The sequence below is a fragment of the Podarcis melisellensis genome (genome assembly GCF_964234715.1).
Source record: "Podarcis melisellensis genome assembly, chromosome: 3".
Lineage (NCBI taxonomy): Eukaryota > Metazoa > Chordata > Lepidosauria > Squamata > Lacertidae > Podarcis > Podarcis melisellensis.
In genome coordinates this window covers 38340311-38364052 of record NC_138530.1, presented here as the reverse complement: position 1 = coordinate 38364052, position 23742 = coordinate 38340311, and the positions used below count along the sequence as shown (strand labels likewise).

Sequence of the window (23742 nt, the reverse complement as noted above, 5' to 3'; positions counted from 1 at the left end):
GGAGAATCACATTGCTATCCTTCTCATTACAAGTTTAAGCCTGTATTATTATTATTATTATTATTATTAATTTTATTAAAGAAAAATATTTTAATGTCATAATACAAGCTATAATACAAAAAAGGAAACAGAGAAGAAAAAAATACATTATCTTATCTGTAAGCTGGAACATACCGTAAATGATATCTACACTTCCATAAATCTCTCAATCTACATTCATAAGACAAAAGTCATAAGACAAAAGTCACACACACACACACACACACACACACACTAAATAATAAGAGGAATAGTAATATGGCTTTTGTTAATATGTAATAGAATTTGCAATCTTCAAGTCCTCTCTGTTTGCTCTCTTAGTGATGTTTGCATTACTTTGTTTTAACTCCGTTTACTTTGTAAAACTCTCTTCTCTTTCTCTATGACTCGCAGCAATGCTCCCTCTGTACCATCCTTGACTTCTCTCTCTGTTAGATGTCTCTTTCCCTCTCCACTCATTAGCAGGACCTCTCTCCTCTCTCTTTGCGGTCCGTGTGTCTGTGTGTGTCTTCTTGCACCGTCAGAGTCTGCAGCCCTATCCCATGTTATCCCCTGGCTATCTCTGTTACCCCCTCTTTTCTTAGGACCACAAAGATATAGAAAGCTGCCTTTTGCAGAGTCCATCTAGCTCAGTACTGACCACACTGACTGGCAGCAGCTCTCCAGGACTTCAGGCAGATGCTCTATAATTGAACTACACCCCTTCCCGTTCTCCACCCCCAGACATCATCCTACATTCCGTAGTTGAGTTTCTTGCATTTCAGGGGCTGAACAAGACAATCCCCAGGATCTCTTCCGATACTACAGTTACATTATTAGGTATCATAACAGTTTGTTCCAGAATGGTATAGAACGGCTCTCGCCTCATCACAGCAATTCAAAAGAACATATTCATTATGGAAAATCAATGCAGGGGGGAAAACCGCCTTCATGACAAATGGGCTTGGGAGGTGTGGTTTCTTTCATTATGATTACAACTTGCTCGTCTTCCACATGGAATTCAAGGCAGTTGGTGCCCAAGGAGGTTCACAGGGAGTCTCCCATCCAGGCACTGGCCGGATCCAGACCAGCTTAGTGTCATGTGATGCCAGATCATGCCCTGTGCAGTCAAGCCATCCTCATCTTTGAAGGTGGCTGGTGGAGATGGTCTCGCATGCTTAAGAGAGGTGTTTTGATTTCAATGGCTAGGAGGAACAGAGAAATTCCAAGGCTGAAGATGTATGTTAAATTTGAATTAATTGGAGGTTCATTTGTTTTATAAAAAATTGAAAATCAATAAAAAATTCATAGGCATAAAAGAGAGAAATTCTGCAGCCTCCAGAGTGGAATTCCTGCCATGGGGCTCTTTTGGAGGGTACTTGAGATGGGACATCAACCAGTTTGCCTCTTCTGTGTCATGAGAATTCAGAGGTGAGAGACAAGGTCTTCTCTTCCTGCAGTAGAGATGGCCAACTACATTTTGCTGCCTGTACCAAAGGAACACAGGAAACCCAGAAATGTAGGTATCTGCCTCTTACTGAGTCAGACCACTGGTCCGTCAAGCTCAGTATTTCCCATCCTGACTGACGGTGGCTCTTCAAAATTTCAGGCAATGAGTCTTTCCCAGCCCTACGGTGGTACCTTGGGTTACATACGCTTCAGGTTACAGACTCCGCTAACCCAGAAAGAGTACCTCGGGTTAAGAACTTTGCTTCAGGATGAGAACAGAAATTGTGCGGCAGTGGTGCAGCAGCAGCGGGAGGCCCCATTAGCTAAAGTGGTGCTTCAGGTTACGAACAGTTTCAGGTTAAGAATGGACCTCCGGAATGAATTAAGTACGTAACCAGAGGTACCACTGTACTTGGAAGATGCTGAGGATTGCACCTGGGACTTCCTTCATACATAGTGGATGCTGTACTACAGAGCTATGGCCCTTCCTCAAAGTTGTTCCCCATCCCATATGCAAAAGCCAGCTGGCCTGGCAGCTGAATCTTATTTCAGCACTAATGATGGAACATAGTCCCCTATTGTAGCTAAAGGCAGCAGGTCAGCTTATGGGGCAGGTGACATGGTGCCCAGAGCTCTCTCCTCCAACACCCCACCCCAGCATCCTTTCTCACCTTGTTCTTCCTACTAGTAGGACCGACATCCCTACTAATATTTTAGTTGTGATAACTTGTGAGTTTTCAGTTTGAAAAACTGGAACCATGATCTCGTGTCAGATTGAGGCTCCAGTATTGCACTGTTCCTACAAGCAGACTGTGAATATGAGCAAGATTTTGTGGAAGGTCAGCTGGCAGGCAAATATCAGTAAAGACACAACCTCATTGTATTGGGAAAGTGTGGAAACAACTTTTGAATCCATACAAGCTATTTATTAATCCTAGTAGGTGAACTGAAACTGTTTTAAGTGTCAGTCATCTTGGTAGTTTGAGCTCCCAGGCTATTAACTTCTGGGAAATAACGTCAGCCATGAGAAGGAGCTGCCATGAGATCCATTTTGGCTTAATATTTACCTCATGTCTGAATATATACCACACCCCATATCCATGGTTTATGAGATTCTGGTGAGTCAGAATCTTGCAACGCAATTGTGTGGAATGTGCACAGCTGAGAGTCTGCATGCGTGATGGTGGTGCCCCCGACAGAGTTGAAGCCTGAGCTACGGACAATGTAGGTTTGTTTCTGCTTATTGAGCCAGAAAGGCAATGCTCAAATTCCTGCTTGTTCCAATATAGAGAAATGACAGCTCCCACTGGAAGCCTGCAAGACTCCATGGGGCCTCCACAGACAACAATCAGGTAGAAGGTTGAAAAAACCAGTAGCTTAGGGAGGGTTGAGCGTCAACTGTTATTGTCACCCCAAATGACGAGCATGCATTTGCTCAGCCAGAAGGACTCATTTTGTGATGGTGCCACAGGATATAATTGACACCATGTCTCCCGGACTTCCTTATCTGTTGAGTAGGGAACCTGTTTTCTCCAGCAGAGGGCAGTCATTTCATGTATGTACTGTATTGGATTGGCATTTTGATAGCACCCAGGATTAAGTGGAACTTTGTGATACTGTATATAATCTCACTATCCACTATACAATTTCAGCCTGTAGCTTTCTTAATTTTACTTATGCATATACATGAAGCATGGGGATCACTCAAAATTAATTTGCCACCCAGTAACAGGGCAAACTAATGACCCATTCAACATTATAGAAACGCAAAATGAGCAAGAAATTATTGCAACTGCAATATAATAATGGGTATTGTTAACTATAATTAGTTCATTATTAACTATAGAAGAATTGCCCTTATTTAGTAGCATTCATTGCTATCATATTTTGTGTTATTTCAGTGCAGATTGCACTGCATCGGCAGAGAACCAATCAATTTTAATTCAGTCTCTCAAGGAGGTCTGGATACATATGGTAATTCATGCCAAAATTAGGGTTATTCACTGTGATTTTATTATGAGAAATAATCCATGGGAATAAAATAAAACAAATGGATAAATTGCATCCATAAGAAGTGTACTATTTATGAAGAGCCAGGCTCCGATATATAAAATTAGGGATGGGTAGCGGCTTGATTTAAAGTATATATAATATGGTGACAGACCACCTAATGCCATTTCTGTCCTACAATCACTTAGGGCTCACAATGAGCAAAAAACCCCACCCATCATGCATGTGAGATATGTTGTATAACACATCTTTTATAATTGCAAATTATATCAGTACTCCCCTTATCCTTCTACAATATCTCACTTATGTTTTTTGGTATCACATGTGTATCACAGAGCTTAGCTTGCTTGCAATGACTGTGGATTAGAGTTGAAGTGTGCTTGTATATAGTAGTACAATCCTATTCATGTTTAAGTAAGTCTCATGGGTCTCAGTTGAGCTTACTACCAGCTGTGGGTAGCGGATGGCAGCCAATTGCATCTTTGTACAATGGTGGTACTTAGGCTTTAATAACCTGGCACCTATTATTGTGCCATTTTGACAAATACATAACCTCCCAGGCTTTTTCAAATATTGGATGAGCTGATTTTTAACACTCTTTCCATTCTGTTGCTTTTGATGTGTGTGTGTCCATCGGCCTGTTGCAACGATTGTTTTTTCTTTAACAGTTTAACACTGAATATGTAACTTTATTTAAAATTTAATATTATTAGCTAAGACTTGTATATATGGCAGCCACAGGTGACAAGGAATTGCAGGAAGGCAAGCACATAGCATGCCTGGGGGGGTGGAACTGTCATTATGAAGCCTTAATTACTTGGGATCCATTTGCCCGCTTACCCAGGACGCAGAGGTGACAAAGAAGCACCAGGGATTCAGTTCCTTCGGAGAAAAAGTTTATTGTGATCTGCGCAGAGACCACCAGCGGAATTATTTCCAAAGGCTGGGGGCCCCTAAAACACGTAAGCAAGCAGTTTTTATACCCTAGCAGCACCTCCCAACCACCCCACCACCAGTAACGTATCATATCATATTCCCCCCTTTGCCTTATGGCCTCATTGGGTGTTGCCAGAGCATTTTGGCAGTGCACTCCTTTCGCTTATCAGTCAAACCTGCATATCTTATTTGCTCCAGATGCATTTCTCCTCCTGCTCTCCGGGCGTTGCCTTCCAACTGTCAATGCACCCCCCCCTGCCCACTCCCTTCATTTCCCTCCTCTTCTTCTGAACAACCTAACCCATAGGTTCGTTCGCAGGGATAGGCCTATACTCTCGCATGAGGGCAATCACACGGGGTCCCATCATTCGGGACATCATTTTTTTGCATCATCTGTTGCAAAAGCAGGGAATACAGAAGCAGAGCAAAAGCAAAATTAGCAAAGGTCCCATAAGCATAGCAAAGAGCCCCCGGAGCCACCCTGTTGGGAGGAAATTGTCTAGTAGGACATATCCCATCCTTCCTTCCCAAGTTTGTACAGGAACATGGGCTACTTTTTCTGCCAATTGAAGCCACTTGTTATAGAGACTCTGAGCCCCCTGTCTTCTCATTTCATGTGTGGGGAAAATGCTATTACGATTTAAGGCCTGGAAGCATTTGGCCTTGGGAGTGGATTCTCCCACCATAAATAGGAGAAGGATCATCAAGGGGATGGAGGGGGATCGCTTCCTTCCAGAAAACCTATGGCGTTCGTGCCAACAGAAATATAACAGCATCCATATAATCAAGGCAGTACATGTCACCCCTATCCACCATGCCCGATGGTTCCAAGGTTCCTCCCACCATTCCTTAATCATGATAAGGGTCTGGGGAAGGTTTTGGCCTGCCTGGGCGTTCAGGGCGAGTTTTGACCAAACGTGATCCACCTGGAGGAGGAACCGGCAAGCCACTCCAGTATCCCTGCCAAGAAAACTCCATGGACAAAGACAACAGGCATATAAAAGATATGACGCTGGAAGATGAGCCCCTCAGGTCGGAAGGCGTCCAACATGCTACTGGGGAAGAGCGGAGGGCAAGTACAAGTAGATCCAGAGCTGATGAAGCGGCTGGGCCAAAGCCGAAAGGACGCTCAGTTGCGGATATGCCTGGAAGCGAAAGGAAAGTCCAATGCTGTAAAGAAAAATATTGCATAGGAACCTGGAATGTAAGAACCATGAACCTGGGTAAGTTGGAGGTGGTCAAAAATGAGATGGCAAGAATAAATATTGACATCCTGGGCATCAGTGAACTAAAATGGACGGGAATGGGTGAATTCAGTTCGGATGACCATCATATCTACTACTGTGGGCAAGAAACCCGTAAAAGAAATGGAGTGGCCCTCATAGTCAACAAAAGAGTGGCGAAGGCTGTACTGGGATGCAATCTCAAAAATGATAGAATGATCTCGATACGAATCCAAGGCAGACCTTTTAACATCACAGTAATCCAAGTTTATGCACCAACTACTTGTGCTGAAGAAACTGAAATTGACCAATTCTATGAAGACTTACAAGACCTTATAGAAGTGACACCAAAGAAGGATGTTCTTCTCATTATAGGGGATTGGAATGCTAAAGTAGGGAGTCAAGAGATAAAAGGAACAACTGGCAAGTTTGGCCTTGGAGATCAAAACGAAGCAGGGCAAAGGCTAATAGAGTTCTGTCAAGAGAACAAGCTGGTCATCACAAACACGCTTTTCCAACAACACAAGAGACGACTCTACACATGGACATCACCAGATGGGCAGCATCGAAATCAGATTGATTATATTCTCTGCAGCCAAAGATGGAGAAGCTCTATACAGTCAGCAAAAACAAGACCTGGAGCTGACTGTGGCTCAGATCATCAGCTTCTTATAGCAAAATTCAAGCTTAAACTGAAGAAAGTAGGAAAAACCACTGGGCCGGTAAGATACAATCTAAGTCAAATCCCTTATGAATACACAGTGGAAGTGAGGAACAGGTTTAAGGATTTAGATTTGGTGGACAGAATGCCTGAAGAACTATGGATGGAGGCTCGTAACATTATACAGGAGGCAGCAACGAAAACCATCCCAATGAAAAGGAAATGCAAGAAAGCAAAGTGGCTGTCCAATGAGGCCTTACAAATAGCGGGGGAGAGAAGGCAAGCAAAATGCGAGGGAGATGGTGAAAGATACAGGAAATTGAATGCAGATTTCCAAAGAATAGCAAGGAGAGACAAGAAGACCTTCTTAAACGAGCAATGCAAAGAAATAGAGGAAAGCAATAGAATGGGAAGAACCAGAGATCTGTTCAAGAATATTGGAGATATGAAAGGAACATTTCGTACAAAGATTTCCATAATAAAGGACAAAAGTGGAAAGGACCTAACAGAAGCAGAAGACATCAAGAAGAGGTGGCAAGAATACACAGGGGAATTATACCAGAAAGAAATGGATGTCTTGTATACCCCAGGTAGTGTGGTTGCTGACCTTGAGCCAGACATCCTGGAAAGTGAAGTCAAATGGGCCTTAGAAAGCACTGCAAATAACAAGGCCAGTGGAAGTGATGGTATTCCAGCTGAACTATTTAAAATTTTAAAAGATGATGCTGTTAAGGTGCTACACTCAATATGCCAGCAAGTTTGGAAAACTCAGCAGTGGCCAGAAGATTGGAGAAGATCAGTCTACATCCCAATCCCAAAGAAGGGCAGTGCCAAAGAATGCTCCAACTACCGCACAATTGCACTCATTTCACACGCTAGCAAGGTTATGCTTAAAATTCTACAAGGAAGGCTCAAGCAGTATGTGGACCGAGAACTCCCAGAAGTGCAAGCTGGATTTAGAAGAGGCAGAGGAACCAGAGACCAAATTGCAAACATGCGCTGGATTATGGAGAAAGCTAGAGAGTTCCAGAAAGACATCTACTTCTGCTTCATTGACTATGCAAAAGCCTTTGACTGTGTCGACCACGGCAAACTATGGCAAGTTCTTAAAGAAATGGGAGTGCCAGATCACCTCATCTGTCTCCTGAGAAATCTCTATGCGGGACAAGAAGCTACAGTTAGAACTGGATATGGAACAACTGATTGGTTCAAAATTGGGAAAGGAGTACGACAAGGCTGTATTTTGTCTCCCTGCTTATTTAACTTATATGCAGAATTCATCATGCGAAAGGCTGGGCTGGATGAATCCCTAGCCGGAATTAAGATTGCCGGAAGAAATATCAACAACCTCAGATATGCAGATGACACAACCTTGATGGCAGAAAGTGAGGAGGAATTAAAGAACCTTTTAATGAGGGTGAAAGAGGTGAGCGCAAAATATGGTCTGAAGCTCAACATCAAAAAAACGAAGATCATGGCCACTGGTCCCATCACCTCCTGGCAAATAGAAGGGGAAGAAATGGAGGTAGTGAGAGATTTTACCTTCTTGGGCTCAATGATCACTGCAGATGGTGACAGCAGCCACGAAATTAAAAGACGCCTGCTTCTTGGGAGAAGGGCAATGACAGGCCTAGACAGCATCTTGAGAAGTAGAGACATCACCTTGCCAACAAAGGTTCGTATAGTTAAAGCTATGGTTTTCCCAGTCGTGATGTATGGAAGTGAGAGCTGGACCATCAAGAAGGCTGATCGCCGAAGAATTGATGCTTTTGAATTATGGTGCTGGAGGAGACTCTTGAGAGTCCCATGGACTGCAAGAAGATCAAACCTCTCCATACTGAAGGAAATCAACCCTGAGTGCTCACTGGAAGGACAGATTGTGAAGCTGAGGCTCCAGTACTTTGGCCACCTCATGAGAAGAGAAGACTCCCTGGAGAAGACCCTGATGTTGGGAAAGATGGAGGGCACAAGGAGAAGGGGACGGCAGAGGACGAGATGGTTGGATAGTGTTTTCGAGGTTACCAGCATGAGTTTGACCAAACTGCGGGAGGCAGTGGAGGACAGAGGTGCCTGGCGTTCTCTGGTTCATGGGGTCACGAAGAGTCGGACACGACCAAACGACTAAACAACAACAAAGTCCTGCGGGGTGACTATATCCTTGGTGGGTGGAGGGCAAACACAAGCCCCACGGGGAAGGAGCCCAAGGTTGGTAGATTACCACACACCCACAAGAGTAGGTGGCACTTGGTGTCAAAATACCCACGGGCTCTTCCTCACACCAAATAATACACACTAGAGTTCTTTCGGAATTTAAAACATTATCAGGTGGTGTTACTCAAACTGCAGGCACGCTGGGAGCGCTGCCGGCGGGCGCTCCTCCCATCCACTTCTTCAGCCGTGCCTAGAGGTCCGGAGTGATACCAGCAGAGCGGTCGTCCGCTGGGCGCCTGTGTACGTACATACTGCCACAAGCAAATAATGATACAATCCACATCGAGGTAATTCAGTAAAGTCCACAACAAGGTCCTCCATGGGTGCCGTCCCACTGTGCTGAACTCCTGGTGGAGCCAAGTGTCCAGTTCTAGGGTTGTTCCTTTGGCACAACATGCATTTCCTGGAAGCTTGGGCAGCCAGTTGGTAAAGGTTGGCCACATAAAAACACTTTTCCAGCTGCTTGGTCATGTCATCAGGTCCCACATGGGTGGACTCATGGTACCGCTGAATTACTTGCCGGGACAATGATCCTGGGATCCATATCCTCAGCATCTGCAGTAGCCACCTCATGGGCAGAGTACCTTGGTTTCAAGGTGCTATCCAGAATTTCTTCTGGTACCAGGGCCCCAATGAAAGGTGTTGGGGATGAACCCCGGGCTGCTTCCTTTGCTACCCGGTCAGCCAGGCGGTTTCCCCTGGCCTCTTCACTAGGTCCAGTTTTGTGTCCATAACAGTGTATCACTGCCACTGCTTCAGGTTCCCAGACAGCGTCCAGAAGGTCTAAGAGCGCCTGAGGGTGCGCCACTTGACCCCCTCTGGAGGTGAGCAGACCTCTTTCCTTCCACAGTGCCCCGTGGGCATGCAGGGTGAGGAAAGCGTACTTTGAGTCAGTATAAATATTGATCTTTTCCCCTTTTGCTAGACACAGGGCCCTGGTAAGTGCCGTTATTTCAGCCAGTTGGGCTGAGGTTCCCAGTGGGAGTGAACTGGCCTCAACCACGTTGTTTTCAAGGGCTACCACTGCATATCCTGCCTTTCGCTGTCCAGCCTCAACAAAGCTGCTCCATCCACAATCCACAAACCATGAAGGCCAATGTGGGTTTGCCTCATCCTTAAGGTCAGGCCTGCTGGAATACACTTCATCCATGACCTCTACACAATCATGGGTCGGTCCCTCACCTTCTCCTACCGGTAATAAGGTAGCTGGGTTAAGGGCTGTGGTAACCTGAAACTTCAGGCGTGGATGTAATAACAACATCTGGCACTTCCTCATTTTTGCTTGTGATAGGAAATAGGTGCCTTTCATGTCAAGTAAGGCTGGGACTGCGTGTGGAGTCACACAAGTGGTGTCTTGTCCGAACGTGAATTTATCTGCCTTTGTGAGTAGGGTGGCCACTGCCACAACTGCTCTCATACAGGGGGGCAACCCTTGTTCTGTTGAGGTTAGCCTCTCTGACAAGTATGCAACGGGTTGCTGCCAATTTCCCAGTTTCTGGCATAAAACTCCCTTGGCTACCCCCTGGTCTTCATCTATGAACAGGGTAAAAGGCTTCTCGGGGTTTGGGATGCCAAGCGCTGGGGCTTGTTGTAATGCCACTTTGAGATCCCGAAAAGCCTGCTGCTGTTCCCTGCCCCATATAAAAGGATCCTTCTCTGTTCCCCTAGTTGACTCATGCAGGGGCCGAGCAATGCTGCTGTAGTTAGGTATCCATATCCTACAGAACCCTGCGGATCCCAGAAAACCACGGAGCTCCCTGCGGTTTTTTGGCTCTGGTATTTGGATAATAGCCTGTTTTCTTTCCTCCCTTAGAGTTCGCTGTTGGTGAGAGATGTCAAAACCAAGGTATTTTACAGTTGGTTGACATATCTGCGCCTTCTTCTTGGATACCCGGTATCCAGCCTCAGCCAGGTGGTTTAACAAGTCCTTGGTGGCTTTCATGATTCTGAATCACTTCCCTAACTCTCATCACCTACGGTCTGCAAATAATAACATCCTCAAGGTCCCAGGCCTCAGAGAGGTCAGGCTGGCCTCAACTAGAGCCAGGGCCTTCTCGGCTGCGGCTCCAATCTGGTGGAACGCTCTGTCACAAGAGACTAGGGCCCTGCGGGACCTGACATCTTTCCGCAGGGCCTGCAAGACAGAGTTGTTCCACCAGGCCTTTGGTCAGGGCACAGCCTGACTCCCTCCTCTGGCAACCTGCACAGAATCTTGCTTAATCAGTTGCCATTAATTTGATTTCAATTGATTTTTATAATGAAATATTTTTAGAATAGTTACAGATAGGTAGCCGTGTTGGTCTGCCATAGTCAAGACAAAAACAAAAAACAAAAAAAGGTGCTACTGGAAGGATTTTTTTTTTTTTTTTTTTAGAATGTGCAATTATCTGATTGTTTGATTGTTTTGATTGTTGTTAGCCGCCCTGAGCCCGGCTTCGGCTGGGGAGGGCGGGATACAAATAAAATTTATTATTATTATTATTATCAAATTAGTAGGCTTCCGGGAGGCCCGCCTTATCCCAGTCAATACATTCAAACAATTTTATAATTTTCGCTGGGTTCTCCTCAAAAAAAAAAAAAAAAGGGGTTCTGATTGCGCCAATTACATACATCTGCACTTGAGAAAGGCACATGTTGGACCGTATATGTTCGTGGCGCTGGCGCCCCGTTCACCCCTGGGGGTCCCGGTGGGTCATAAACCCGGCGCAGGGGGGCTATCTTCTCTGCTCTCTCCTTTTGTTTCTTGGCTGCCTTATGCAGGGCAGCTCTATCCCAAGCCTGTTCCCAATGTCTCTGTTTCTTCTTCCATTGCTCCCTTTTACACTCTGCGGCACTCACTAAGTGCCCACTAACGTCTATTTCTTCCTTAAAGTCATTTACAAAATCTCTAACTCTTTTCCTTTGTTCTTCAGTCCACCTCTTTCCACCCTTTGTCAACTTTCCAATAGTCTGTCTAAACTCCTCATCCTCTCCCTTTTCCTCATCTGATTCATCATCTTTGGCCTCCCCTGGCACTGCCATTGGTGGGGCATATGGGGGAGGAGGTCTCAATACACCTTCTTCTTCCGGGTCCTGTAAGACCTGGGGTTTTGGCTTCGTTCTGACCGCACACAGGCGGGCGCCCTGGTCTATTCTACTGCGGCAGGATTCCAGCCACGAGGGATTTTTTCCCACATTAGTTTTCCAGGTGGAAATATAAGGAATCTGGTCCGGGTGAACATTAACTATATTTTGCCACAGGGGGTCTATTAACTGCAGGTCGAGAGTGCCCTCTGATGGCCAGCCAGTACTTCACATAAAGTTCTAAGTCTCTCTTTCTGCAACTTAAAACCCCAATAGTCATGTTTTGTAGCTGTTCTCCAGTTATCCAGTAAACACTGCAAAGGGGTACATTTACTGCCTCCAGATCCCATGTCTAACAAAATACTCTGCTCCTATACGGGACTTCTCTTCAAACACACCGGTTTTGCTACAGACTGTGGCTTGGCGAGCTCGCGCTGCCAAGAAACTCACAATCCTACACACGCTTGGCCATGGGGACGCTAAGCCCCGGCCTCACATATACATTCATCCTTTCACACCACACACAACACAGGCTCCCCTCTGTCCTCCCCTCCTACCCTCCTGGCGGCACTTTTACTGCCACGGCCAGGTGAGGTTGATCAAGCCTCTAGCCCCTTTCCCTTAGAGCTCACCTTTCTCCCGTTGTGGGTCCCTTTCCTTGGCCGTCGTTTTTCTCCCTTGACCGGGTGTCTCCACTTTGGGACGGTGTGGCTAGCTCCCCCTACAAACTGGCAGGGTGCGCGCTTGGAGCTGCGAGCACCAGCCCAAGCTGTTCACCGCGGTCGAGCCTGGCCTCCGGTCCAATGGGTTTGGGCAAATCCCGGACGAGCCCCCAAATCTGAAGCCTTAATTACTTGGGATCCATTTGCCCGCTTACCCAGGACGCAGAGGTGACAAAGAAGCACCAGGGATTCAGTTCCTTCGGAGAAAAAGTTTATTGTGATCTGCGCAGAGACCACCAGCGGAATTATTTCCAAAGGCTGGGGGCCCCTAAAACACGTAAGCAAGCAGTTTTTATACCCTAGCAGCACCTCCCAACCACCCCACCACCAGTAACGTATCATATCATATTCCCCCCTTTGCCTTATGGCCTCATTGGGTGTTGCCAGAGCATTTTGGCAGTGCACTCCTTTCGCTTATCAGTCAAACCTGCATATCTTATTTGCTCCAGATGCATTTCTCCTCCTGCTCTCCGGGCGTTGCCTTCCAACTGTCAATGCACCCCCCCCTGCCCACTCCCTTCAATTATACAGGAGCCTTGGATTTGGGAGAAATGTGTGCTAGGAAGGAGAAGGGGAACAGAGGGAGAACCCCATGTGGTGCTGGCAAGAGGAGGCTGCACTAGGAGCCATGATAATGGGTGCTACTTTGCACCCAAGCTTGTTGAAGAGAGGGGCCACAAGATACATTATTGAGGTACAATGTTCTGTACCTCCTCTGCTGCAGACTCCCAGGTGTAAAAATGTGGTAATAAACCATAGATCTTAAAGATACTAGCCTCCACTGCACCTCAATCTCTCCAATCCTGCGTAGCATCTAGAATTCCTGGAATCTGTAACCACTCATGGAGACTGGGGTAGTGTGCAACCATTGCAGATCTACTGGCCTGTCTCCTATAGGTCTTCTCGGTATATCCCAGTTCACTGTTGGTATGTTTTACGCTGACACTGCTGCTTCTCTTTGTTTTTGCAGACAAATGAGTCATCAACAGGAGGTCATGGCCTTGTTTCTTCAGGCTTTTCTTGATGCTCCCCCGCCCCTTTGTGGATACATTGGCACATAATGAGCTTCTTAAAAGCAATGTTGGATGAATTAAAAACAACATTCTCCTTCTGCTTCACTTTCGCAAATAAAATAACGTTTCCAACCTCTGTGTCTTCTCTCCCCAGCACTGGCCAATTGTTAAGTGAATACTTTTACAACCCATGCACCAAATTGGCCCTCATATAAGTCAAAGCGAGAGAGTTTGCTGGAATTTTGGGGATGGGGGAGAGAAGGGTATTTGCCCTTAAAGAGCAGCAGATAGTCAGTTTCTATAGTTGCGTGGCAAGTTCCCGCCCCCCACCAAGGATAAATAAAGACACCAGACACCAGAATTTAAGGTTAAATGGACGAATTAGGCCACAACTTTATTGAATTAAGGAATGAGAGGCATTGGCTTAGGCATTGGTCCTATCGACTATCCGGCTCCAGCCCATTTGCTGGAGACACGGGAAGGGTTAACACCATAGTGGGGGAGTCTCCTGCTGAGGCGCGTCAACTAGGAGCTCTACGCCCCCCCCCCGCAACCCCACCTCCTGGGCAGGCCAGAAGTGGCTTTACCACCACAGCAGTGCTTTTTTCTGCACCCTTGAATAAACCCCAAATCATGGTGCACCTCTTGTTCTCCCCTCCCCCTTCATTTCCCTCAGACAAGAGAAGGAATATAAGGATTTGCTACAATTTCAAATTTAATTTTTAAAAAACATGCTACCCAAGCCCTAGGTTCCACGTCCTCAAGGTTGCAGGGACAATGCTGGCAATATTGTCAAATGTTGTTGCAGCTACATTATTTGTGGAATAATTTTTATTTCCATTTAACCCTTTTCCCTCTCCACCCCTGAGCATGCACTCTCTTCTTTCTGCAAACTGCTCTTTTACTGCTCCCTCCTTTTCACTCTCCCGCACGGATCACGTTCGCAATCCGAGCGTCCACTCTACATGATTGGGCCTCCAAAGTTTCAAGTCATTTGGGCCATGGATTCAGACGAGCCATGACAGCAATCGACTAGTGTCCTGATAATGCACCCAGCAGCCATTTGTGCCAAGAAGTTTAGAGGGTTTGATACCTCAGGGTTTGTACCTCTTTCCCTGTTCTCATAGTTGTTTAGCAGCCATGGCAGAATGAACCCTTGGCAGCAATCTAGGATTGAGGATGTTATGGGAGAAGCAGAGAAACTAGGGCAGATAGCCCTGCATGAATTTGGGTTTAACACTGCTAATGGATCTCTGCAATAGGAGCAGTTTGTTTGTGAGTGAGCCTTGAATTTTGCTTAATATATGTGTATATTTCCCCCCTCCCAACACTGCTAATAGCTGCTTTGGCAGATGGCATATAGGTCTGGGAAATGGTGTGTGAGACAGGCTAAACACTATGACCGCTGCTCCCTCTGTTTAATTAGGAGAGGCTTGCAGACAACAAAGGCTGAGCGAAGTCCTGAAATAATTTTCAGCAGTTAAACTCATAATCCATTTATGTTAATTTTCATTTTATTTCTATATGTGGATACTGCTTAAAGTTGTCGTTTTCAGGAACATGTTTAGAGAGCATTTTGCACTTCTTTCCTAAATCCACTGTCCTTGAAGTAAGTCCTGTTGACTTTCAAAAGGATTAACTTACAAAATGAGTGATTTAGAATTGCAGCTGTGGACAATATTGCTGCTTTGGGTTTTCATTTTACAGGATGTTGCTACAAGAACTCTGGTGTATCTCTAGAGAAAATGAATTACTTCCAAATTCTGGCACCAGGCTTTCCTCGGGATTGGGGGTGTGCTGAGTAGATTACATTCGTCTCATATGATGATTCTGAGTTAGAATGATTGAGTGAGAATTCACTTTGTGTTCATTATTTGATATTATATGCAGAACTGCATTTAACCCCCAATCCTCAGCTTTCACTGTGAGCTGGCACTAATGGAGGCAAAACTCTCCATAGAGTAGTTACAGATAGGTAGCCGTGTTGGTCTGCCATAGTCAAAACAAAAAAAATTCCTTCCAGTAGCACCGTAAAGACCAACTAAGTTAGTTCTTGGTATGAGCTTTCGTGTGCATGCACACTTCTTCATATACACTGAAACAGAAGGGTCTGGTGACTTCTGTTTCAGTGTATCTGAAGAAGTGTGCATGCACACGAAAGCTCATACCAAGAACTAACTTAGTTGGTCTTTAAGGTGCTACTGGAAGGAATTTTTTTTTGTTTTTCTCCATAGAGTAGTTCCTTTTCTTGGAACTTCTTTTCTCTTGCAAGCGAAATGACGATTTATCATGCTTTTGAGGATTAAAATATCTTTTACGTATGCCTAAAACTAAAACATAATCTTCATAACCTTTTTGAGCAAATACTGTGTTCCCTTCCCCTTGCATTCCTGATATAAAGGCTAAATAAAAGCCAGTGTGGTGTAGTCGTCAGAGTTCAAATCCGGCAGAGACCAGGGTTCAAATCCCCCACTCAGCCATGAAGCTCACAGGGGTGATCTCAGGCCACTCACTGCCTATGAGCACAACCTACCCACAGGGTTGTTAGGATAAAACAGGGGTGGGGAGAACGATCTCCGCTTTGAGGCTCCCCCCCCCCTTACATCCAAGCAGTATGCTCACCCAGGGTCCATGTTTCCTTTTGCAAATGAGGCATAGCAGAGACTGTGGTGTCTTTGTGGTATATGGTTTATTTATACTTATATGTGACCTGATCCTATGTTGGAGGGGTTCACACTATTAACACCCCAAAAAGCTCTTGTTTCTCTCACAGCCACAGCCTTGGATTCAAATACACAGCAAACATTCCTTTTCCAGTCTGCAACTCACTCCCCCCCCCCCAGGTTTCATCACAACCAACTCTCAATCCTGGCTTTTATCCTTCCCGCTATCTAAGAGCTGGTGGTGGGGCCCCACTCATTTGCCATCTGGTTGCCCCTTTCAACTTTCATAATGGGGTATCACTCTTCCTTTGTTTTCTTAATGGCTTATCACCCCAGGTGATTACCTCAACAGGAAACTAGCCTGGGTTATATTTTAACACTTGCTGAATGCAGGGGTTCAGTGTCTGGCACCCAGTTTAACACCCCAAGCTTTGATTAAATTCTAACACTTACTAGATCCAGGAATTATATGTGCCTGGCACCCCACCCCTGCCCCCCCCCAAACTCAAAACAATACTGATGCCCTGAAAAGCTCTGGAAAAGCACATAAACCCTGGCATCTCCTCCTGCCAAGGATGCAAGGCAGAAAGTGGTTCCTTAAGCAGGGAAGAGGCTTTCTGTGTGTGACATAAGGCTCTGGAAACTTATTCACATTCAGACCCTGTCCTGGGTGTTTGGAAATAGCAATGACCCATTTTGTCGTCTGGGCTCCTGAATGGAGAGGCTTGAAGAGAGCAAAAGACATGGAGGGTGGGTGGGAGGAAGCAGAACACTAAGGGCAGGGGCAGTGGGTGAGGGGTGGCACAGCTGCAAGCCAGAGTGAAATGTGTGCCAATTGGAAGAAAGGAAGGGGAGGTCACAAAGACCCAGTGCCAGCCAAATGATGGTTGGAGAAGAGCTGGCTGGAGGCAGTGCCACAGCAAGAGAAGGGTGCTAGGGAGGGGTGTGCAGAGGCAATCAACTTCAACTAAGGCTGCCCTATTCAGAAACTTAGGTAAAGGGACCCCTGACCATTAGGTCCAGTCACAGATGACTCTGGGGTTGCAGCGCTCATCTTGCTTTATTGGCCAAGGGAGCTGGCGTACAGCTTCCGGGTCATGTGGCCAGCATGACTAAGCCGCTTCTGGCGAACCAGAGCAGCGCATGGAAACGCCGTTCAACTTCCCGCTGAAGTGGTACCTGTTTATCTACTTAATGCTTTCAAACTGCTAGGTTGGCAGGAGCAGGGACCGAGCAACAGGAGCTCACCCCATTGCGGGGATTCAAACCTGATCGGCAAGCCCTAGGCTCTGTGGTTTAACCCACAGCACCACCCGCATTCCATTCAGATGCACTGAAACAAATGGGAGTTAAATTCCAAGAAAACATGCTTAGAATTGGGGCCATAGTCCAGGCATGGTGCTAGACATGTTTACTTGAAGGCAGTAATTTACCCCAAGTGCCTGTCTTGCATTTATAACCTGCCATCTGAGTTCTGTTCTTTTATTCCTTGTAAAGGGGGAACAGCTAAAAAGAGTGACTGTCTCAAAGTCACCAAGTGAGATATATGGCCCAGTGGGGATTTCAAACCCACACCTCCCTGCTCCTAGTCCAATGCTCTTTATCACTAGGGCTCTCTCCTACTCCCAAAATTAACACACATAGGAGAACTATGTCCCCACTTTCTGCCAGGCCTCAGACACTTCTTCATGTGGTACATAGTTAAAACTATGGAACTTGCCCCCACAGGAGGCAGTGATGGCCACCGAGCTAGCTGCGTTTAAAAGAAAATTAGACTAATTTATGGAGGAGAGTGCTACTGATGGCTATGCTTTGCCTCCACAGTTGGAGGCAGCCATGCTTCTGAAAAACGTTGCTGGAAACGACAGGAGGGCAGGCAGAGTGCTCCTGTGCTTAATAATAATAATAATAATAATAATAATAATAATAATAATAATAATTTACTATTTATACCCCCCCATCTGGCTGAGTTTCCCCAGCCACTCTGGGCGGCTGCCAATCAAGTGTTAAAAACAGTACAGCGTTACATATTAAAACTTCCCTGCTTGAGTGCCGCTTGCTGGTACAGTATTCCGCAGGCAGCTGATTGGCCATTGCGAGAACAGGATGCTGGCCTAGGTGGGCCACTGGCCTGATCCGGCACAGCAGTTCTGCAAGCGTGAAACTCGGAAGATGGACAGGCCGCATCCTCACGCCCCGCTTCGCACTCATACCTCATGGCGAATCCCGAACCAAGGGCTTGCAGCCGCCTCCCTCGTTTGGGAAGCGCCCTGCCAACTGGTCCAGGCCCAGGGCACAGTCACCAGGCACGGTGCCCAGCAAAGGCGGGAAAGGAGGCGGCTGCTGCAAGCCGACCGAGTCCCTGCAGTGGCGCGCGAGGAGAGGAGGAGGCGGGCCGCGGGAGAGCCTATCTTTACCACGAGGCGGGGCTGCCCCGGAGTGAGCCGGCCCCTTCGCATGCAATTGCCGCCGCGAGGACGCGGCACGCCGAGACCGGAGAGCGCGGGGCCGGAGCAGGTGAGTTTCGCCTGGCGTGCATAAGGAACCGCTTCCCGGGGCCTGCCTGGGGGACCCAGGCGCTAGGCGGGAACGGAGAGACGCCCCCCCCGAGCCGGGAGGAGCGACGTGGCTCGGCAAGCCGATGCCAGCCAAGCCGATGATGGATGGGCCGGGGTGGTGGCGCGTGTGCCTGGCATCGGGAGCCAACTCTCCCCGGCGGGAAGCGCAGTGGCAGGTGCCTGTTGCTGCTCCGGAGGGCGGAGATGGGCTTCCTGCCTTGCTCGCTCCGCGGCCACGAGGCGAGCGGTGCCAGCCTGGCACTCGGCTCTAGGGGGCTCACCTCTGCTTCCTTTCCAGCAGGCGGCTCGAGGAGTCGCTCCGGTTTCGCGGAGGCGGCAGAGCAGATCCTAAGGGCGCGAGCAACTTAGTGTCTGTATCTATATATCTCTGTCCGTCCATCCATCCCTTTCCCCACCCGCTGCCCTGAAACGTAGGTTGCCAAAGTAACGCTCATTTCTCTCAGAAGAAAGAGGCGCCCCAGCAGCGGCGGTGGTGACATTTTCTGAAGTTGGCGGGAAGAGAAGTTGGCGGGAAGGGGGTTAGGATGCCCGCGGTCGGGGCTGGGGGGCTCTTCCCCATCTTCGTCCACCTCTTATGAGTCATACTCTGTTCTTTTTCGACATTTAAGAGCTTGTGAGCCGTTCCCCTTTCTTTGAATAAAAGAGTCTAACGATTTCTTCCTACCTCGTGGTAACGGGGACCGCCCCCACTGGAATCCCTCTATTGTTTCTGACGTATCGCAGCGTCGCCGTTCGTCTTAAAAGGAATTGCTTATCTTTCCAGACGGCGATCGTGTAAGCTGTGTATCCCTTACATTTATTGAGCTATTCCATACTGCAAGGAGGTGGTTAGCGTAGACTGTACGAGAGAGTCCTATGAGCTGGTCTTGGGCAAACCAGTTTATTTATTTTTTGCACACCTACGGATGGTTGCCAGTGCACAGGATTGTGTCAGTGGTATAACCAAAGTCTCCTATGGAGACTTCAAAATTTGTACCCACATGCAACGATTGCCATATCTGGGCCATATCTTTATTTCCCCTCACAGTCAACTTTGACAGGCGGTTGAGACTACTCCCCAGTCAATCACCTGTGTGAGGAAAGATAGTGACCAAGCAGAATAGCACCCCCCCCCGCCGTCCCCGTGCATCAGATGATCAGGCTTCCTGCAGGCTTTGAATAGCAGTTGCGGGAAACCACAGAAAGGGAGAATGCTTTTGTGCTTGGGTCCTGCTTGTGGATTTTTCACAAGCATCTGATATGGGTCACTGTGATAGCAGGATGCTGGACTAGTTAGTTAGGCCATTGGCCTGATTCAGCAGGCTCTTTCGGTGGGAGAAAGGATGCATGCGTATAAGTGGTTTTTAGTTACATGCGCCTAGGGTTTTAGAGTAGGTCATGGGGTTATGTCAGCATCGGATTTTGAGGAGCAGTTTGAAGCAAGCAGGAAATTAGGAAAATGCCTTGGTCTGTCTATATCATTCCATATGTGGTGCGTCCAACATCTGGAGGGCCACAGGTTCCCTACCCCATGTCTATTCAGACTGGAAGTGGCCACAGTGGTGTAACGCTGCTTGCCGGCACCCGGGGCAGGGGCAGACCATGTTCACCAGGTGGTGTCAGAATGCATTTGCCCAGCCCTCACCACTGTTGGGCAGGCATGTGCTTGGCAGGCACAGAGGGTGCGCTTCACTCTCCGCTCTCACCAAGCCCCCACCACTGGAGCAAAGCAGGGCATGGGGATCTCTGCACAGTCCCCACCAGATTCGGTGCCCAGGACCTTGGCACCCCTGGCACCCCCCATGTACTCCACTGAGTGGCCATCCAGGGTTTCAAAGTGGGGCATTTCCCAGGCCTACCAAGAGGTGGCAGGGATTGAATCTGCATACAAAACCTGTGTTGTGCTACTAAGCTGCAACCCTTACTCAGGTAAGGCAAGTGGCTTCGCACAGGTGTCCTGAGAGGCAATTTCAAGCATAAGGGGTAGCAAGAGAGAGAGAGAGAGCAGAATGGTTTAAAGGAGCAGGAGACTTGGCTGTTTGAGGGTGATGGGACTAGAGAAGTGAACATTACAATTGGAGATGGATTGAGGCAGGATAGTAGGAAGATGAGGGAGAGGGCAAATTGTGAAGGGACCCTTCAATGGCTCCCATTCCAAATTCACTTTCTTTGTGCACATTCAGCTCACTTTTTCCTATTCAGTCTGCCAGTCGTTACTGTCAGGTTCCTGACCTCTTTCCCTTTAATATGGACTGAAGGGTGAGCTAGACAATAATCAGGATCTAAAAAGTTGGGGCAGTGGGAGTTTAACAGTTTCCTCACCTGCTGCAGTCCTAACAAAAATCCCTCTTCTGAAACTGCTTTTTGCGTTGTGAGAAAATACCAATGCAAATAGCAGCAGAGGAGGAATTTTTGTTAGGATTAAAGCAGGGTAGCAAATGTTTAAGCTTCCCCCTCTTGCTGCTGAGATAATGCAGTGGCGTAGTGTGGGGGTGCAGGGGGAGCCGGGCGCAACATCTGGGGGTTAGGGTTAGGGGGTGCAAATCCACGGGTTAGGGGGTGCAAATTACTTGCCTTGCCCCGGGTGCTGACAACCCATGCTACGCCACTGGATAATGATAATTATCACCCCCATAAGATGGTATTTTCATTTAAAGAAACATACAGATTAAAGGCAAAGTCACATTTGACTATCCAGTTTAGCTTTTTGTCTTTTCTATAATCTGTGCTGCTCTTCCCACACCTGGTGCTAAATGGCAGAGAAATAGAACAGGGAAAAGTATTTTATTGTAGCAAAGCAACGAGTTATTCAGTGTGTCTATATCTCAAAGCTTGGGAAAGCATTCCAGTAGCAAAGCATAAGGAGATAAGACAGTTTGGTAAGAAGAAGGAAATAAATAAATGAATATTTCATAGATTTTTAACAGGGATATTTGGGATTGGCATAGACTTCATGCTGTTGTGAGTGGTATTGGATTATATGATAAATGTGGGGTCTTAATTAGAAACAATTTGTTTCTAACTAAGTTACTGTAGGCTGCCAATAAAAGTACAGTTTTATTAAATATAATGACAATGTATTGCACTCAGTATTTATCAGGCATGATGAGTAGCCTTGTTACTCTGTAAGAAAACAACTCCAATTTCCACAGTTGGGTAATACCTTTATTTGGACCGACTGAAAGATTACAAAGATGTGGAAAACTTTTGAATTCTCCAGAATTATTCAGCAGGCAAAATGTTGCACAATTAGGGGTGCTTGCACAGGGCAAAATGTAATAAAGTAATAAAAATAGACAGACTGTTATAGGTGTGGGGTCAGTTTACAAACAAAGTCAAGCTGAATTCCACCCATTGTTTTTCTGTGGTGTACAGAATTATTGCTAAATCTTCCAGCGGTTACAAAAATTGATTCACTCCAGATAAAGAGGCACATCCTTCAGCAATAGAAGTACCTCTTTATATCCATCCATCAAAGTATAGATGAGGCTGCCTTTTGCAGAGTCAGAGCAAAAAACACACTTGCAGCAGTAGTGTGTACTTTCATGGGCAGCAGATTTCCAAACTCTCATAGTTGAGGGGAGGTAGGAAGATCGGATTCATTGATTATTTAATTTCTATACCATTTAATACATTTTAAATATATCTAAACCGTGTATAAAAACTGAAGCAACAACTTACAATATTACAAATATGCACAGTTACATATAAAAATGTTACATTAATACAAATATATAAAAATCAATATCAATCAATATAAATTCATTTTTCAATATCAAAATCAATTCATTTTCCTTCTGACACACCCACCCTCTCAGCTTTCAACTTGCACCCAGGGTCTGATGCGTGGATTTTTTTTTTTTTTAAAAAAACAAAACCCAAGTACCCGTTATCCACTTTTACAGTGGTGAAATGCCCTTACACTTACTAAGTTAAAATGATTCCTTGCCCTCTGTTCAAGGGGCACCCCTGCTCACAAAAGTTGTAGAGAGACGTAAAACACAGAACGTCATATCAGCAAAGCACCCCATCAAACCTGCTAATTTACAGGCCAGCAGCAATAAAAATAAAACAAAGCACACAATAAAATGAACCAAACCTGGGTTGGTTAGAATGTCTTTAAGATCTTCTTGAAAATTGACAATCATGGGGTCATGGGGGCCCCTCCTTAGGAAGGGAGTTCCAAAGGTGCCAGTCCACCAATGAAAAGCCCTTGTCTCAGATACCTACCAATCTAACTGCTCTTACTAGCAGGCCGGAGGGCAGGGCCCCCTCATACAGACTACAGCTCAGGCAGTGTTAGAAAATAGATATTAAAGCTAGGAGCTAAATGGCACCTTAAACCTAGGTTATGGGTGCAACAACGCAATGTTTAAGCACACTTTTTTATAACAAGAATACAAAGCTGAAAATGAACTGCAGCTAGCTAAAATATTATTTTCTTTTTTCACATGGTCTAGTCCTTCCCCTGCCCACCTCCTGATCTTCTTAAGAGGGTCTCTTCTCCAGTTTTCAGAAAGTAGCTGGAAGTGGGGAGGCAGAAAAAAGTGCTCCTTTCCTTCCACTCTGAAGTTTTAATCTGAAATTTTAGGCGCAGTACTTCACCCACAGAGTGCAGAAACTGCTCGCGCTAATGAAACTCCCTGTCTTAAAATGCGCCTAGAACAATGGGAGTTCCGAGCACTTGAGCTCAGGCAGCTGTATTTGATCACAGGCCGGGGTAATAATTGTTCATTAAAATTGTTGAGGAAAGGCACTAGTAGGAATTCCCTCCCCCCCCCCCACCTCCCAGTTCTGCATCATTCTGACCACCTCCTGGCTATTTGCCTTGCAAGACTTGTGCCGCCAGCGTGCCAAGCAAGCCCTTAGCCACACTTGGGAACAACAAGCAGTGAAACTGTGGGGCCTGAGAGTTGTGAAAGAACGAGATGTTACAAAAAGATTGAGATTAATGCCTCCATGAGTCATAACACTCCTGGAACAAGCATTTCAATGCTGAGCTCTCTGATAGACTTACAACCTGCAAGTTGACTCTTAAACAACAGGGAAGGAGTATCCTTGTGTTCATTTTACACATAAAAGGACCAAAGACCTATGGGTGGGGTTTCCACTTCTCTAGTCGCTCTAAAAAAAATGATGCTAAGTAAGAGAAGGTGTAAAGAAAGCAACTCCTGCCAACCTAGCAGTTCGAAAGCATGCCAGTGCAAGTAGGTAA

The 23742-nt window shown here is 46.4% G+C and overlaps 2 protein-coding genes across 3 annotated transcripts in view; both read left to right on the top strand.

The window, feature by feature from the left end:
• The window catches only part of LOC309366804 (uncharacterized protein), a 177256-nt gene that overhangs the window by 61830 nt on the left and 91684 nt on the right, over positions 1 to 23742 (top strand). The gene's annotated exons all lie outside the window — the stretch shown is intronic.
• The window catches only part of SLC29A1 (solute carrier family 29 member 1 (Augustine blood group)), an 88990-nt gene that overhangs the window by 12310 nt on the left and 52938 nt on the right, over positions 1 to 23742 (top strand). The window contains exon 1 of one of the 2 annotated variants that reach the window (XM_081905670.1): positions 18355 to 18486. The exons of the other annotated variant lie outside the window; for it this stretch is intronic. The gene's annotated coding sequence lies outside the window, so the exon portion shown is untranslated. Of the gene's footprint in view, positions 1 to 18354; positions 18487 to 23742 lie in introns of those variants that run through there. 2 annotated transcript variants of the gene reach the window in all.